Raw genomic sequence first — 16,089 nt, 5'->3', positions numbered from 1 at the left:
TGAATTTCTCCATTTACACGTGTAGATGGAAGACAGTGATGAGTGATAAGTCTTCCCAGGTCTCACACAGCACTTTGCCAGTACACATAGGGGAAAAATCTTTCAATTCCTTCCTTTAAAGCCAGAGGCCAAAATACCCTGGTGGCTGGCCATTGCTCATAGGATAAGTTCAAGACTTCTAGTCAGGAACTCAAAAAAACCCAATGTCAAGAAATCAAATGACCCTGGGAACCAGCAGTTAGCGTGATGGCTATGTCGCTGGACTCCTGCATAGTCTACCGCGGTTTGCGTTCCGGACCCGGTGGCTTAAAACTCACGCCGGGTGCGTGTGCGTGCGTGCCCAAGATCCTGAGAGGAGAACGAAGAAGAAGGGATTGTGGCATAGCCATCCCTCCTGGGGGGTGATTTCTTGCTTTCTGTCTCTCTGTCTCTCTCTGTCTGTCTGGCGAGCGCACGCGCCCTATAGCAAAAGCCTCTCCAAAAAAAAGAAAAAAAAAGAAATCAAATGACCCTATTAAAAAATGAGTAAAGGACCTAGATATGCATTTCTCAAAAGAAAGCAGTATATGAAAAAAAGAATCAACATCACTTTTTTTTTTTCTTTTTGAGAGGTTCTTGCTATAGGGCATGTGTGCTCACCATAAAGACAGAGACAGAGAGACAGAAAGCGAGAAATCACCCCCCAAGGGGGATGGCCACGTCGCAATCCCTTCTCCTCCATTCTCTCGGGATCTTGGGTACGCACACACATGTGCCCGGCATGAGTTTAAGTCACCAGGTCTGGGACTCCTCAAACCACTGTCAGCTACATGGGAGTCCAGCAACATAGCCATTATGCTAACTGCTGGTCTTAGACTTGACATCACTAATCACCAGGGAACTGCAAATTAAAAACACACTGAGCTATTACCTCACACCTGTTAGAATGACCATTCTCAAAAAGATAAGTGTTGGCAAGGATGCGAAGAAAAGGGAACCCTTGTTCACTATTAGCGAGTCTCAGAAATCCCCTTTCTCAGTTTTTGTCCTGTGCCTGCAGTTGGTTAATAGTCCCTGTGTGAAACCTTCATAATCATGTAAGACCACATATTTTATTTATAAATTTGTACTTCATTGTGCACCTATAATAGTATTAACATAAATAAAACCTATTATGCTGGACATATTAGTGTGCTATGGTGTGTCTTATCCCTTTCTGGAGCTTATCTAATATATGATTTTTGTATCAATAAAATTATGTTATTCTAGTGTGGTATCACATTGTATCTGTTGAAAAGTACGTACCCTGTAGCACCATGACACACAAGACATCTTCCTTTAAGCTCTTCTTGTATTGACCAATTCACTTTACAGCCTAGTCATGGAGGGCTAGTAGGAGGAAGTGGCTAGATTCCATCTGGTCCACTGTGCAGTTCAAGACTTGGACCTGGCCACTAGAAAAATCATACTAGGTGCATGTCTATGCGTGCCCAAATTCCCAAGAGGAGAATAGAGGAGAAAGTTCTGTGGCATGACCATCCTCCCTGGAGGAGGGGCAGTGATTTCTTACTTTTTCTCTCCCCTATTTTCTCTGGTGAGCACACTATAGGAAACTGACAAACAAACCAAACCAAACAAAAAACCCAACAAAGTAATAGGAATGGAACTTGGTTGTTAACTGAGGAGTGCCTGTATATACATTTTCATTTGTCAATTAAAAACTATTTTAAAAAAATAACAATATAAAAAAATGACTCCTATTGCTTTATGAGATCCAATGTGCCCTCTACTTTGCACTCCAGCTTCATCTTTTTTAAGGAACTTAAAGGCATATGTCTTGTGTGTCATGGCACCACAGGGTATGAAATGCTGGTATGAGTTGGTCCCCAAACCTAAAGATTAAGGGAGATGGATCCCTCATGACCAACTATTGTTCAAATTCCAGTCCTGGGTGGCTTGAAAAATATGCCAGGTATGTTTGTGTGTGTGATCAAAATTCCAAAGGATGGACAAATGGAAGGTAAGAGACTATGGCATGACCACACCCAACTGGGGAATTTTCCCTCTCTTTTTCTATCTTTCTCTCTGATGAGTGCATGTGCCCTTTGGAAGTTAAAGGAAAAAGAAATTCTGGTACATAATGGATGAAAGATTTACCAAGTAGGTACTGAATCAGAGTTCAGTAGAGTTGAGGGGTAGGAGAGGCATGTCTGCTCTTCGTCAGAAGAAAGGGTATGTACAGGGGATTATGGCTTGCAGAGGTTGGTACTAAAAGGGAAGTGTAATTGGATCATAAAGAACCAAGGTAAAGAGTCATGGTATAATGCTTAATTTAAGAGTTGACACAGGACAAGGCTGCTCCCTTTCCTGTAGGCCAAGTAGAAGACAGTAAAGCAATCTCTTTTTAAAAGTTCATTTATTTATTTCTCCTATGACAGAGAGTGAGAGAGAGGCACCCCAACAGGGACCTCATATCAGGATCCACCCCTGGTCTCAACTGGCCCACATTACAGGCATGTACACCTAGCATGCTCAGGGAGGTCCCTGGACACGGACACAGGACTTTTCCCATAAGTGTCCAGTGGCTATCCCTGCACCACCTCCTGGCCCCAGTAAAGCAACGTTATACTTTAAAGAATCTGTTGGCTTTCCTATCTCTCCAATTTATTGTCCCAAATAATTCAGCCCAAACCCATAGAGACATGCTCAGACTTTAACTGAAGTCCTTCCTACCCCAAGTCTACCTTCAATAAACTCCAACTGCTTCCACAATAAAAAACAAAAACAAAAATAAAACAAACAAAAAAACCATCGAGTTCAGCTAGAGATGCAATGCAGCAGGCTGGTGTGAGGCAAGTTCTGAGCTGGAATAACTAGAGCAGGTGTTCTTATCACTTAGTATCCCGCCCACAGAAAATCTCACAATGAACTCACAAATAGATGGCCCATTTGCAATGTGGAATATTTTCTCCCCCTCTCTCCCCTCTTTGCCTGTAGGGAAGGACTCAGAGGGTTTTCTGCAAGTAATTTTAGCAGGTTTCCAGTCTTCCTCAGTTTTGTTCCTCAACTTTCCCAGAACATGAACAACATTAATAAGTGGATTTTCCAAGGACTGCATTTGCAGGAGTTTGCTTCATTTGCCTGCAGCTCTGAAGATGTTCAATCTGACATCCTGCAGAACTTGCCCTTGGTTTAGTTTGAGCTTTCTTGAGTTAAAATCAGTCATCAGGACACTAGACAGAAGTGCTGAAGGGCTGCTAAGGGGAAAAAGGGTGGTATTTGCTACTGAGACATTTTTCGTTACACGAACCATTAAAATAATGTCATCTTTGTCTTTTTACCCTCTCTCACTTATGTAAAGGAATACAAAGAAGAATAGCCCTGTCTTTTGAGGCCAGCCCTGAGAAGAGAGGCAACCCAAAGACTTTATCATCCCTGGCAAATGAACCACTCTATTTAGAACCTCTAATAAGGTGGAAGTATAGATTGAAGTCCACCCTCTATGTCCCATCTTTTGTTTTTTAAAGTTTCAAGTTCCCAAACAACTGTCCTTCAGAGCATGATGAAAATATTATTACTGTAATTGAATGCTGAGCAGAAAAAGCTGAATCCCACATGGTCAACCAAGGCTTGAATCCCACCCTAGCAACTTGAAAAACACAAGCATGTGCACACATGCCCAAGATACTGACAGAATGGAGGCTTAGAGGGAAAAAGATTACAAGATTGAATGAAAAAGGATCTCTGAAGCATGGCCATGCTCCAGAATTTTACAGAATACACTTTTCTTTGGTAGGAAAAATTCTGAGAAATAACTTTCTTTTCTCTTCTCTTCTCCTCTTTCTCTTATATTCTTTACTTTTTCTATTTTTTTTCCTTTTCTTTTTTTTAATGAGAGATTTCGAGAGTGAGGAAGGAAGAGAGGGAGAGAGAGAGAAAGAGGTTTCTGTTTTGTTTCGTTTTAGATAAGTTCTCTCTACTGTGATCTTCCTGTCACAGCCTCTCCAAATTATTGGGATTACAGGTGCACTCCACCACACTTGAACTATTTAGGTTTGACGGGGACTCAAACCCAGGCCTCTCAGGCAACCATCACACAACTGTTTGTCTTGCCCCACCATGTTAAGGTCTCAGAAATAGCTTTAACTTACATACAAAAACACACTCCACAAGAAAATAGATTTTAAATTAGTGTATATTTTAGTTCATTGGACTGATTCATAATTGAATACCTGAAATTGGATGATTTCTAAGAAAAAGAGGTTTATTTGACTCACAATTTTGGAGCCAAATAGGTCCAGAGGCCACATTTGATGAAAACTTTCTTGTAGGGGGGAGTCCTTAGGCACAGCAAGGCATCACATGAGAAGAGTTTGAGCACATGCATATCTGTGTGTCTGTGTGACTATGTCTTCTACAAACCCATGAAAATCCAACCATGGGGGTCCCTCCCAGATCCTAATTTATTCTGAAAGGCCCCACCTCTCAACACCATAGCTGGATTAAGTTTTCACCCTCCTAATCTTGTCATGGCACATGAATTCTGGGGGCATACCTACAAACTCTAGCAATGTAACGCCTGAACTTATATTTAGTTATTAAAGAATTAAGCCACATGGGCCTGTGTTGTAAATGGGACTAGGAGGGGCTAGCACAGCGCTTCAGAATGAAGGGCTCCAAGGTCAGATTGCTTGGGTTCTGATTCTGGAGCTGTTGGTTATTAACTGTCTAATGATAGACAAGGATGTCAGAAAGTTACATAAATCCTGTTTCCTCTTGGGGGGGTAAATGAGATAATTCAAGTAATTCATGTTATCTGTCTGGTATAACTCTTGGGACTCTGGCTATTAGAGGAGCTTAGGATTCAGAATGCATTATTTCCCTTGCCATTTCATTAGCTTTATCAACTTTTATTTCCAGCCAACATTAATTGATCACCTGGTGCTAAGTGTGCATATGGATTCTGGAATATGAATGAATGAGTAAAAGAGACTTAGGTGTTCATATGTCTTCCTTAGAGAGGTGTCTGTACAGTTAATTTGCCCATCTTAAAAATTTAATTAATTTCGTTTTTTTTTTAATATATTTTTTTCTCCCCCTTGCCCCATTCCCTCCCTTTCCCTCATTCTGTCTCCGTCATCAGCTCTGTGTAGCCCCCTGTTCTGTAAGCACCTTTGGAAAGGAATGAGTATAGTCAAGGATAAGAAGGGCTACTAGTAAGGAGCCAAAAAGAACAGTTGGTACCAGGATAGCAACACCAAGTAGCTGAGTGTCCCCAACATTGTGCTATTTTCCCTCCAGCGAGACAGCCAGGCAGAAGAGCCTGAGGACCCACTTTGAAGGCCCTGGCCTCCTCCGGCTGTTTCCCGAGGTGACTGGAGAATAGAAAGGGACAGACGGTGTGAGCCTTCTGTCACCAGATTATTTATAGTTCCTCCTCCTCTGACAGTTCTTGCTGTATCCTCCACGGCCTCTGTGACAGTTTGCCAAATGGAGAGCTACGAAGGGACCCTGGCAAAGCAGCACTTTTGGGAACAAACCGCTTTCTGTTCTGCCCAGTATAAGATTACTTGATGAGCTCCTGCTGACACCTTACCCCCAGGACTTACCAAAGCCCTTTGCAGAGGGTTGTAGAACACTCCAGTCCATACTTCTTGGGGGAAAGAACAGCAAGGATGCTTTTCAGTAGGCCGTCTGCTCACTTTTTCTCCGTGTGCCTCTGATGCAGGTTAGCTTTCAACTCTCCTCATTGCCCTGTTTTTCTTCAGTAGTAACTCCTCTTATCACTAAAAAAGGAAGGAGGCCTAATGGATCGATCAAAGGCCTAATATGCACAGACTGGGCCAGCTACCCTGAGGAGTGAACACAAACAACCCACCTGTGCAGCCCAGGTCCTGTGGCAGGCACCAGAGGGACGCAGGTGAACAAATCCCTACACCTTCATGTGCTCTCTTTTTTTTCTCTCTCTCTCTCTCACACACACACATACATATACACACACACGTGTTCCATGTGAGACAAAGTGTTACCTTCAATCCTCGTACCTTTAGCACAGTTTTCACCTTTAATCCCAGTGGCTTCTGCCCTCACCTGTTGCCTATCTTCATCCTGCAGCTCCATCTAGCCCCCTGAAGCTGGCCTGAGTTTCTCTCCAAGCCAGATACATGCTCATCCCTAAGATGGCCTTTGCTCCTACCTAGTATCAGGACTCAGGACCCCTGGACCTTCCTAACTAGAACTGACCAGGAGGGATTTTCCGGCTTTCAACGACAGGAGACGGAGCAGTGAGACATACAGCTGCCTCCAGGAGGGCTGCAGATTGTCAGGGAAATGCGGCTTAAGTGCCAGAAGGGCCACCCTCCAGAGGCAGTTAAAACAGTGTTTCCAAAAGTGGGGTCCTTGTGGCACCTGGGTCAGACTCACCATGGGTGCTAGTTAAAATGATGGACACTCCTGGGCCCTACTCCTAAACTAAGGAATCAGGATCCACATTTTAAAAAACCTTAATTACATGACATTGTGAAAATAAAATGTAAAGGTTTTATAACTTTATTTACGTGACATTGTGAAAATAAAATGTAAAGGTTTTGTATTATGAAAATATTAGCTCCCAATCAGTACAGTTGCTGGCTAGTGCAGTTATGGAAAGCTTACTCTTAATACACAACAACTGCCTACAGGAAGATCCTATTTAATCAGCTAGCAAGGAATGCTGAAACTTTGAGAAATCTGCTTCACTCTCTTGGCCTTCGGTCTTCTCATCTCTATTAGGAAAAGGCTGGTTTCACCAGTCTCCCAGCTTCTTTCCAGTTTGATTTTCCTCTGAGTCTAGGATTCTGTAAGATGGCATGGGTTTACGCATAATATTATGAAAGGGACTCACTGCTGACCTAAACCCAAGGAGACAGAAGATAAAGGTGAGGCCATGACATCATTAAAATGGGGACTGCAGGGATGGGTATGAAGATAGAGAATCTAGCTTTGTAACTTTTTTTAAAAGGGTTTTTATTATATGGTATGTGCATTTGCCAGAAAGAGACAGAGAGGAAAACTGAGAAATCACCCCTCTCCCCAGGAGGGCTGGCCGTACTGCACTTCCTTCTGCTCTGTTCTTCGCTTGAGATTTTGGGCAGGCACACACACATGCCCAGCATGATTTTTAAACCGCTGGGTCTGGGACTTGACCTGTGATCCACCAAGTGGGAGTCCAGTGCCTTAACCACCGCACCACCCTGGTCCCCAACTTTAGATCATCTGTATAAATACTTACAAGGGAACCTCTCTATACCTCAGTTTTGTCTCTTGGAAAGGGGATATATGAAGGCTGCTGTATGACAGTATTATGAAGCACAGAGTATAGGCCTCAGCACATTGTAGGTGTTCAATAAATGGTAAATATTATCATTGTCACACAACCTAGTACTGAGAATTAATAAAAATCCTGTCCCAGGGACCAGCAGTTAGCATAATGGCTATGTTGCTGGACTCCCATGTAGTTGACCACGGTTCAAGTCCCAGACCCAGTGGCTTAAGCTCATGCCAGGGGAATGTGCTTCCATGCCCAAGACCCCTAGAGGAGAATGGGGGAGGAGGGCCATCCTCCCTAGGGGTTGATTTCTCGCTGTCTCTCTGTCTCTCTCTCTCTGTTTCTGGCAAGTGCATGTGCCCTATAACAAAAACCTCTCCAAAAATAAATAAATTAATTAATTAGTTTAATTAAATAAAAATTATGTCCCAAGGTCCCTGGTATAAGACATAGTGTAAAATAAATGTTATAAAAATAGTAGTTTCTTTTTCGTGTATACTATTGAGTTGTCAGAAATGTCAGGATGCATTTTTGCATAGAAATCCTGAAAAATAGGTCATAATGTTTGCAATAACCTGATAGAAACACTCTATTGAATGACTTAATTCATTTTACACATATTGTTCTTCTCGTCTGTGGATGGTGTGGAAGGTACAGTGGTTACAGAGATGGCCACAGTCTCAGTCAACATTGCGGTGGTGGGGAAGACACAGACTAGTGAAAGCATTGTTAGTGTGCTGTTCAATTGGCACTGAGTCATAAGACAAGTAAGACATTGTAGACAGGAGAGAGTACTGTGTGCTGACTTACAAAGAGAAGCAGGTGCAAAGACTCAGAAAAGAAAAAGTATGGCATGGCCAGAGAATGAATAAGATTAGAAAAATAGGAGAAGCCCCTTCACAAAAGGCCATGCAAATCATGCTGTTTACAGTTTCCTTTATCCTAAGGGTTATATGGGCCCACCAGTGTTTTTTTGTTAGTTTGTTTTCTTATTTGTTTGAGAGATTTTTGCTATAGTGCATGTGCACTCGCCAGAAAGAGACAAAAAGACAGAAAGAGAGAAATCACCCCACAGGGGGGTGGCCACGCCACAATCCCTTCTCCTCCATTCTCCTCTTGGGATCTTGGACACACAAGCACACGCGCCTAGCATCCACCAGGTTCGGGACTCAAACCATGGTCAACTACGTGGGAGTCCAGCAACATAGCTATTATGCCATTGGCTGGCTCCCCACCACTGTTTTTTTGTTTGTTTTGTTTTGTTTTTTGAGAGGTTTTTGCTATAGGGCACATGCGCTCACCAGACAGACAGAGACAGAGAGATAGAAAGCGAGAAATCACCCCCCAGGGGGGATGGCCATGCCACAATCCCTTCTCCATTCTCCTCTTGGGATCTTGGGCACACACACACATGCGCCCGGCTTGAGTTTAAACCACCAGGTCCAGAACTTGAACCATGGTCGACTACGTGGGAGTCTAGCAACATAGCCATTATGCTAACTGCTGGTCCCCCACCACTGTATTTTAAGACACTCATCCTGGTAGCTAGATTGGGAAGGTACTGAGTGTAGAACCTGAGTCTTCATGAGCCAGGTGAAAATAGGACCCCATCTGGGCAGGGAGCTGATGTAGTAATCCTTATAAAAGACAATGATGACTATGGTCACAGAAAAAAAACAGATTCCAGGTGTGTTTAAGAAGCAGAACCTACAGAACTAATGATTGATTGGATTTAGAGAGGAGAGGTAGGAAGTAGTATTTTAGGATCAGTTTGCTTCCCTGATGATCAATCAGAGTGAAGCCTCCACATTGTCTCTTTAACTATTGGTTAAGGCTGATCTATATTGAAAAATGCAGACAGAGCATTTAACAGATTTGTTTTAATTAATTGATCATTTCATTAGCTCAGGTTCTTTGTAATCAGATGGCAGCCTTCCAGATTTTAAAGACATAAGGTCAGAATTTTTAGTTTGGGCTTTGGGGATTTGGATTTTCTATGAATTACAGATCAAACTTCTCATAACAAATATATTTACATCTTCAGGTGCAATAATGAACTTTAACCACTTGATGGCCACATTTCAAAGTCCTTTATGTTATTTTTCCTCTTCTGGCACTTCCAGTCAATTGCATCTAAGACTAAATATATTTACCCTTTTATTAATTAGTAGAATGTCCATGGATTCATTTGTAAGATATAAGACTAATAATGTACTGGACCTAGCGTAGGTCTTCACTAAAAGTTATTTAATAGACAAATGACCAAATGAGTGGATATCAGTGAAAACTTGACTTCCAAATCCTTGGGACAATTTGTAGCTTTATTCTGATTCATAAAGTTTTGAAATTCAGATAACCACTGTTTTGCACCAACTAAAGAAGTTAGAAGAAAGTAAAGAGTTTAGAAAATGGTTTGAATGCATAAACAGATTAGAACATATTAATAGGTATCTTAAGAAAAGGAAAAATCCTTTTATATGCTTCTTGTGCATATCCAACTTTATTTCTAAAGCTTAACTAATTGTTTTCATTTAGTATATGCAATTGTGCATTGCTATCACTCAGCATTGAACATAAACGTACTAAACCGTTTACACAATAGTAACTCACATGAGCTGTAAAACAGTAGACTGTTTTAAACAGTATTCTTGATCATGTTCTTATTGTCATACATTAAGACATTTCTGGACTTGCAATTATGAATACTGTTGTGAGTGATATATCCTAGGTAGTCAGTCCCTGCACATTAAGAGTACACAATGCAAAAATCGGCCTCTTTTTCTTCCTTCAAAGTCTCCCTTAATTTAATCCTCTGGTTGTGGCTGCTCTTTGGTAGTCTATACTGATGATAATTCTGGGCTAGAAAAGTCCAGGTTATTTTAGAGTACGAATTCTTTCATAAGCCTTCTCTAATCCTCTCTGCCAGGCAGAAATTTTTATGGTGCCAGGCAATCTTTCCAAGAGCTTCTGTTGGCTTTCTTGAGATCCACCTTTGCTCCATAGTTTTCTGGTCATATCTTCAGATACAACATTCCAGTCAAAGCCCTGGCAATAATGAGTATTTCAGATTTCTGATGCAAGGCAACAGGTATTGCTTATCTGAAAATGAAACATTAAGATACTTAACAGATTTGACCATAAATGTTTTATCATCTTACAGATGACAGCATATATAATCAAACAGGGCCAGTCATGAAACTTAGAGAAAAGGCAAGTCACATCTAAGTATCATTGGTGTAAGAGATATCCTTAATCATGAAATTTTCTGTAACTCCAATCTCATCCACAGAGTCATCCTTACTGTGGAAATGGTCAAAGGTGTTTGTAGCCAAATGGTCTTAAATATACAGCTCCCAATGACAAAAACTTTCACTACAGAAATTTAGTCTGGTATCTTTAAATGTACAATTTATCCAGCTCTCTGTTTAGATTTCATGCTCATCAAGGAAATTTCTGAATAAAATTTGTTTTTCCAGGCAAGTCTTCCTTCAGGTAAAGAACATGTCCTTCCTACCGTTTCTGTTGGTGATCTCTCATTACATTGTAAATGTATTGACTTCTCAAGCAATCTTCTACAGCAAGGAAATGTACTAAGCAGATGTACTTCAAATATTCCTGATCTTTATGACAACAATTTCACTTTGAATAGATTGATCACCATTCTAATTTTATATTTCAGTCTCATGAGCTTAGCTAATGTGAATCTCTCAGCTGGATCTATTCATGATGTATTAATAAAATCAGATCCGAGACTGTAAGATGGAGAGTCAGATACTAGACGATAGAAAATTCACCAACGTATTCACCCTATACTATGCAGTATCTTGCAACACATTTTGCCAGTCTTACATCCCAGTGGCTGTACATCAATATCACCACTGCTATTAGATATAAATGTGTATACTTTCTACAGATAAAACTATTGCATTAAGGGTAATTCCAAGGTTTGAAAAATCATACAAAATTAGAAATACAAATTTTTTTAGAATGATTTTTGCTATAGGGTATGTGTGCTTGCCAGAGAGACAGAAAGCGAGAAAAATCACCCCCCGCCCGGGTGGGATGGCCGTGACACAATCCCTTCTCTTCCTTCCTTGTCTCAGGATTTTGGACATACACGCCCATGTGCCTAGCATGAGTTTTTAAGTCTCTGGGTCTGGGACTTGAACTGCTGTTGACTACATGGAAGTCCAGTGACATAACCGTTATGCTATCTGCTGGTCCCTATAAATGTAAGATTAAGTAGGAAATTTAATATTTATTCAGAATTCACAACAAATTACACATTTTTAAAAGTTGACATACCACATATACCATGATAATGTATTTTTAGCAATATATTCTTTGATAATATGTTCATTTGACAATGCTTTTGCAATTTTATTTTCTATAGATAAAATAGGAAATATAATTTAGTGTTTGTTCTACAATGGTTGCATCATTGATAGTTTAAAAAACCTTTATTAAGAGAGATTTTTTGCTATAGGGCATATACTCTCACAGGAGAGACAGAGAAACAGAAAGTGAGAAATCACCTTCCAGAGGTAATGACCAGGCCTCAATCCCTGCTCCTCCATTTTCCTCTCTAGATTTTGGGCACATGTGCACACAGGCCCGGCTTTAAGTTTTAGGCTGCTGGGACCAGGACTCAAACTGCGGTCAGCCATAGAGGATTCCAATGACATAACCACTAGGCCATCTCCTGGTCCCTATAGTTTAGGAAATTTCTTTTAATTTATGTATTATTGGAAATATGTTTCTTTTCCTAATATATGCATTAAATACTGTAAAGTTCTGTCTACAGACTACTTTTGCTGCACTCTACAGATTTTGACTTTATATTTCTATTTTCATTTTATGGCTGCCTTTAATATGTCCTTTTCTTTCATTTTTCTTCCATTCCATAATGTATTGTGAAGGTTTTCATACTTGAGACTCATTGATATTCCTTGATCTGAACCTTAATATCTTCAACAATCCTGAAGATATTAAGGAAAATTCTGAACCATTATTTTATCTTAAATATTATGTTTACCCCATTCTCTCTGACTTTTCTTTATGAAATACTGATGTAAATAATTGTTAAACTTATTATTCTGTCTGCCATGTCTCTTAATGTTAGGTTCACATTTTCTAAACATTTATTTCTCAGTGTTGCATTTTGGATAATTTTTTTGTATCTCTTTTTCCATTCACTAATTTTCCACTTGGCCATTTTCTATTGAGGTTTTAATTTCAATCGCCATGGTTTTCATTTCTAAAAGTTTCATTTGGCTCTCTTCCCATTTTTCTTAGTCATTTGTTAAATCTTTTCTATGTTGTTCATATTTCAAACTTTATTTTTTTAAATGTAGACTTATATTCTGATCATTCCAATTTCTAAAATATTTCTAAGTCTAATTCAGTTATTGTTGTGTCTGCTGACATTCACATAATGCTTTTTTTTTTTTTTTTTTTGTTAAGTGTCTTTTGTGATATTTGGCTACAAAGTTGCTCATTTTCCTTGGAACTTATCTGAGAGAATTTTATTTTAAAGACTAAAGTCGTGTTTCTCCAGTGAGAATTTATATTTTTTTTAGCTACTTGCCTGAGAGCACTATTAATCTGTACCAACTTTAAATACAATTATATACTTGAGGTTTTTTTTTTTTATATCATAAAGATAGCTTTAATTTGAACCACAAAGATGCATGAGGTCTGGCTCGTGGTCTCAAATTCTAAAATATTTTCTTTTCCTTTCCACTCAATGCTAAGGTTAAACCAGCAAATTTTCTTGCCATTCTTTTCTTCTCAGTAGGCTTCTTCTCATTTATTTTAACAAAGAAGTTGTAGTCCTTACATGTGATTTCTTCTTATAGGAATATTCTACTTGGCAATCATCTGGAGTATATCTTGAATTCTACCTTCTGTCCCCTGTACTCTATATAATTATCAAAATGGAAGTTCACATTCTCCTAGAAACAGAAAAAGACCTTCAGAGTATAAGCTGTTTTTCTTTCTTCTTTACCTTCCAGGTTCCTAATCTCATTTGATTTTCAGTCTCTGTAAATTCTTTCTTATAGTTTTAGATTTATAATACACTTAAATAGGAGACTTTTAAGGGCCATATGGTGGTGCAATTGAACTCACATTGGAAGGCCCCAGGTTCATATCCCAAGGCCTCTGCATACATGCCAACATGCACATACATGCCCATGATCCAGCCTGGCTGAGACTAGGGGTGATTGAGGCATGAAGATCTTATTGGAGGTATCTGTCTCTCTGTATCTTGCTCTAATAAATGAAATTAACTGTTTTTTAAATTTATTTACATTCAACTGCTATGTATCATTACAGTCTACCAAATGATTTTTCTGATCATGAATACACTTATATATTGGTTCAGTCGAAGATCTTACCACACACATTATCTCCAACAGATAATTTTCCATTTTTTGTGTTTCTTAAATGTTTTACTTCTTTCTTTTCCCCCTTATTTCTTTTTCCCTCCTTGTCATATGCTCCCATTTCCCAGTCTCCTCCCACACTGTCTCCAGTATCCACAGTTGCTTTCCATACATTTATACCTTCCAATTTTTCAGTTTCTGCCATAAAGTGCTGACAATCAGTATATATTGAGTAGAGATATACAATGTTTTTCTTTCATAGTTTGGTTTGCTTCACTTAGTAAATCTTCCATATTTGTCCATTTTCTATTAAATGCCAGAATCTCATTGCTTTTTATGACTGAGTAGTATTCTGTAGTGTATATGTTCCACACTTTTTCAATATATTCATCTGTTTGTGGACATCTGACTAGGTTCCATGCCTTAGCAATTGTGAATAATGTTGCAGTAAACAGGGATGTTCAAATGTTTTTCTGACTGTGTGTATTCCTTATCCTTTGGGTAGATACCCAGGAGTGGAATTGTTGGATCATATGGTAGTTCTATTTGTAGGTCTTTGAAGAACCTCCATATTGTTCTCCACAGTGACTGTACTAATTTGCATTCCCACAAACAGTATAAAAAAGTTCCCTTTTCACCACAGCCAAAACAATTATAGAATTTGTCTGGATTATAAAATACCCATATTGCCAGAGCAATACTGTGCAAGAAGAGCAGAGTAGGAGGTATTTCATTTCCCAACCGCATAATTTATTACAAAGCTGTGATAATCAAAACATCGTGGTACTGGCACAAAAACAGCATGTAGACCAATGGAACAGAACAGAGACCCCAGAAATAAATCCCCAAACACATTGCAAATTGATTTTTAACAATGGACACCAGACAATCCAGTGAGGAAAAGAACATTTCTTTAGCAAATGGTGCTAGAAAAATTGGGTATCTACCTGCAGGAAGATGAAGCTGGACCCCGACCTCTTAGCACTAACAAAAATCAACTCAAAATGAATTAACGATCTAAACCTAAGACCTCAAACTATAAAACTACTGATTGAAAACACTGAGGAAATGCATGGAGATACCAGAGTAGGGAATGACTTTTTAAATACCCCCCCCCCTTAAAGCACAGGCAATAATACCAAAAATAGACAAGTGGGATTACACTAAGTTAAAAAGCTTCTGCACAGCAAAACAACAGTTAAAGTGAATCAAAAACTCTTGGTATGGGAAAATAAACATTTTTTTAAAAGAAAGATATTTTATATTTTATTTAGTAATTTAGTTGTTTTAACATAGCAAGACTGAGACTGTCATTTGTACAAAGACCTGTTTGCAATGTTAACACTTGTTTGGTTCCTGGAACCTTCACACCATTCCCAGAACTGATAATAGCAACTCAGAATGCTTAAAGCTCATATACAAGCAATGCAGTTTATGTTAAATACCTGAGAGTCTGAAATTTTGGTAAATGTTAGGCAGAGGGAGTTCATGTAATCAGTGCCTAACAAAAGCCCCAGTCACAGAGTCTTCAATGACCTTCCATGTTAGACAACATATAACACATTTTGTCCTAACTTATTGTTGAGGGAATAAATTTTAGCCATGAATACAACCATATGCTAAGTCCTATGAATCCCTCTAGTGAATCACAAAAGCTGGGAGTAGTCTTGAGAACCTCTAACACAACCATAATGGCAGAGAACTCCTTGATATAGTTTATTCCAAGAGGTTGTAACCCATAAAAAGATTTGATATCACTGTAAAATAGAAATGTCAATTGAGATCATTTTTTGACGGAGTTGGAAAGAGTACTTCAGTATCATGGATGGCTCTTTTTAAAATCGCATGGCATTGCAAGAGGATGACCACCAACTTTCTCCACCTACATCTATTCTTCGTTGTTAACAGAAGGCACATTTCCATTTTCTATTTGCTTATGATAGTTTTTTTGACCCACATGCTAGAACACATGTCTTCCTCGTTTTGGTACCAGGAATTCTACAACAGAAAGTCATTCCACTGGGGGTCAGATGGTGGCACAGCAGTAATGAGATGATCAATGAGGCCGACACACATGAAAATGTTCTGGGTTCACATCTAAGACCTCCCTGAACACACTGGACTGAAACATGTCCATGATCTGGGGTTGGCTGAGGCTAGCTAGGTTATAGCATAATGATCCTGTTGTTCTCTCTCTTTCTCCCTGTATTTACTCATGGAAGAAAGAAACTTTAAAAAAAAAATCATTCTAGACCAGCCTTGTAGCACAGCGGTTAAGGGAGCTGGATCCTACATGTCTAGCCAGAGTTTGAATGTCAGTTCCAGTGACTTGAAAAACCCAACAGACATGCTTGTTCCAACAGTGCGAAACAGAGAAAAAAAAGATTCTAGAGTGACCATGCCCCATTGGAGAAATAC

This window comes from Tupaia chinensis, unplaced genomic scaffold (genome assembly GCF_000334495.1).
Source record: "Tupaia chinensis unplaced genomic scaffold, TupChi_1.0 Scaffold000416_1, whole genome shotgun sequence".
Classification (NCBI taxonomy): Eukaryota; Metazoa; Chordata; class Mammalia; order Scandentia; family Tupaiidae; genus Tupaia; species Tupaia belangeri.
Note: the sequence above shows the minus strand (reverse complement) of the source record.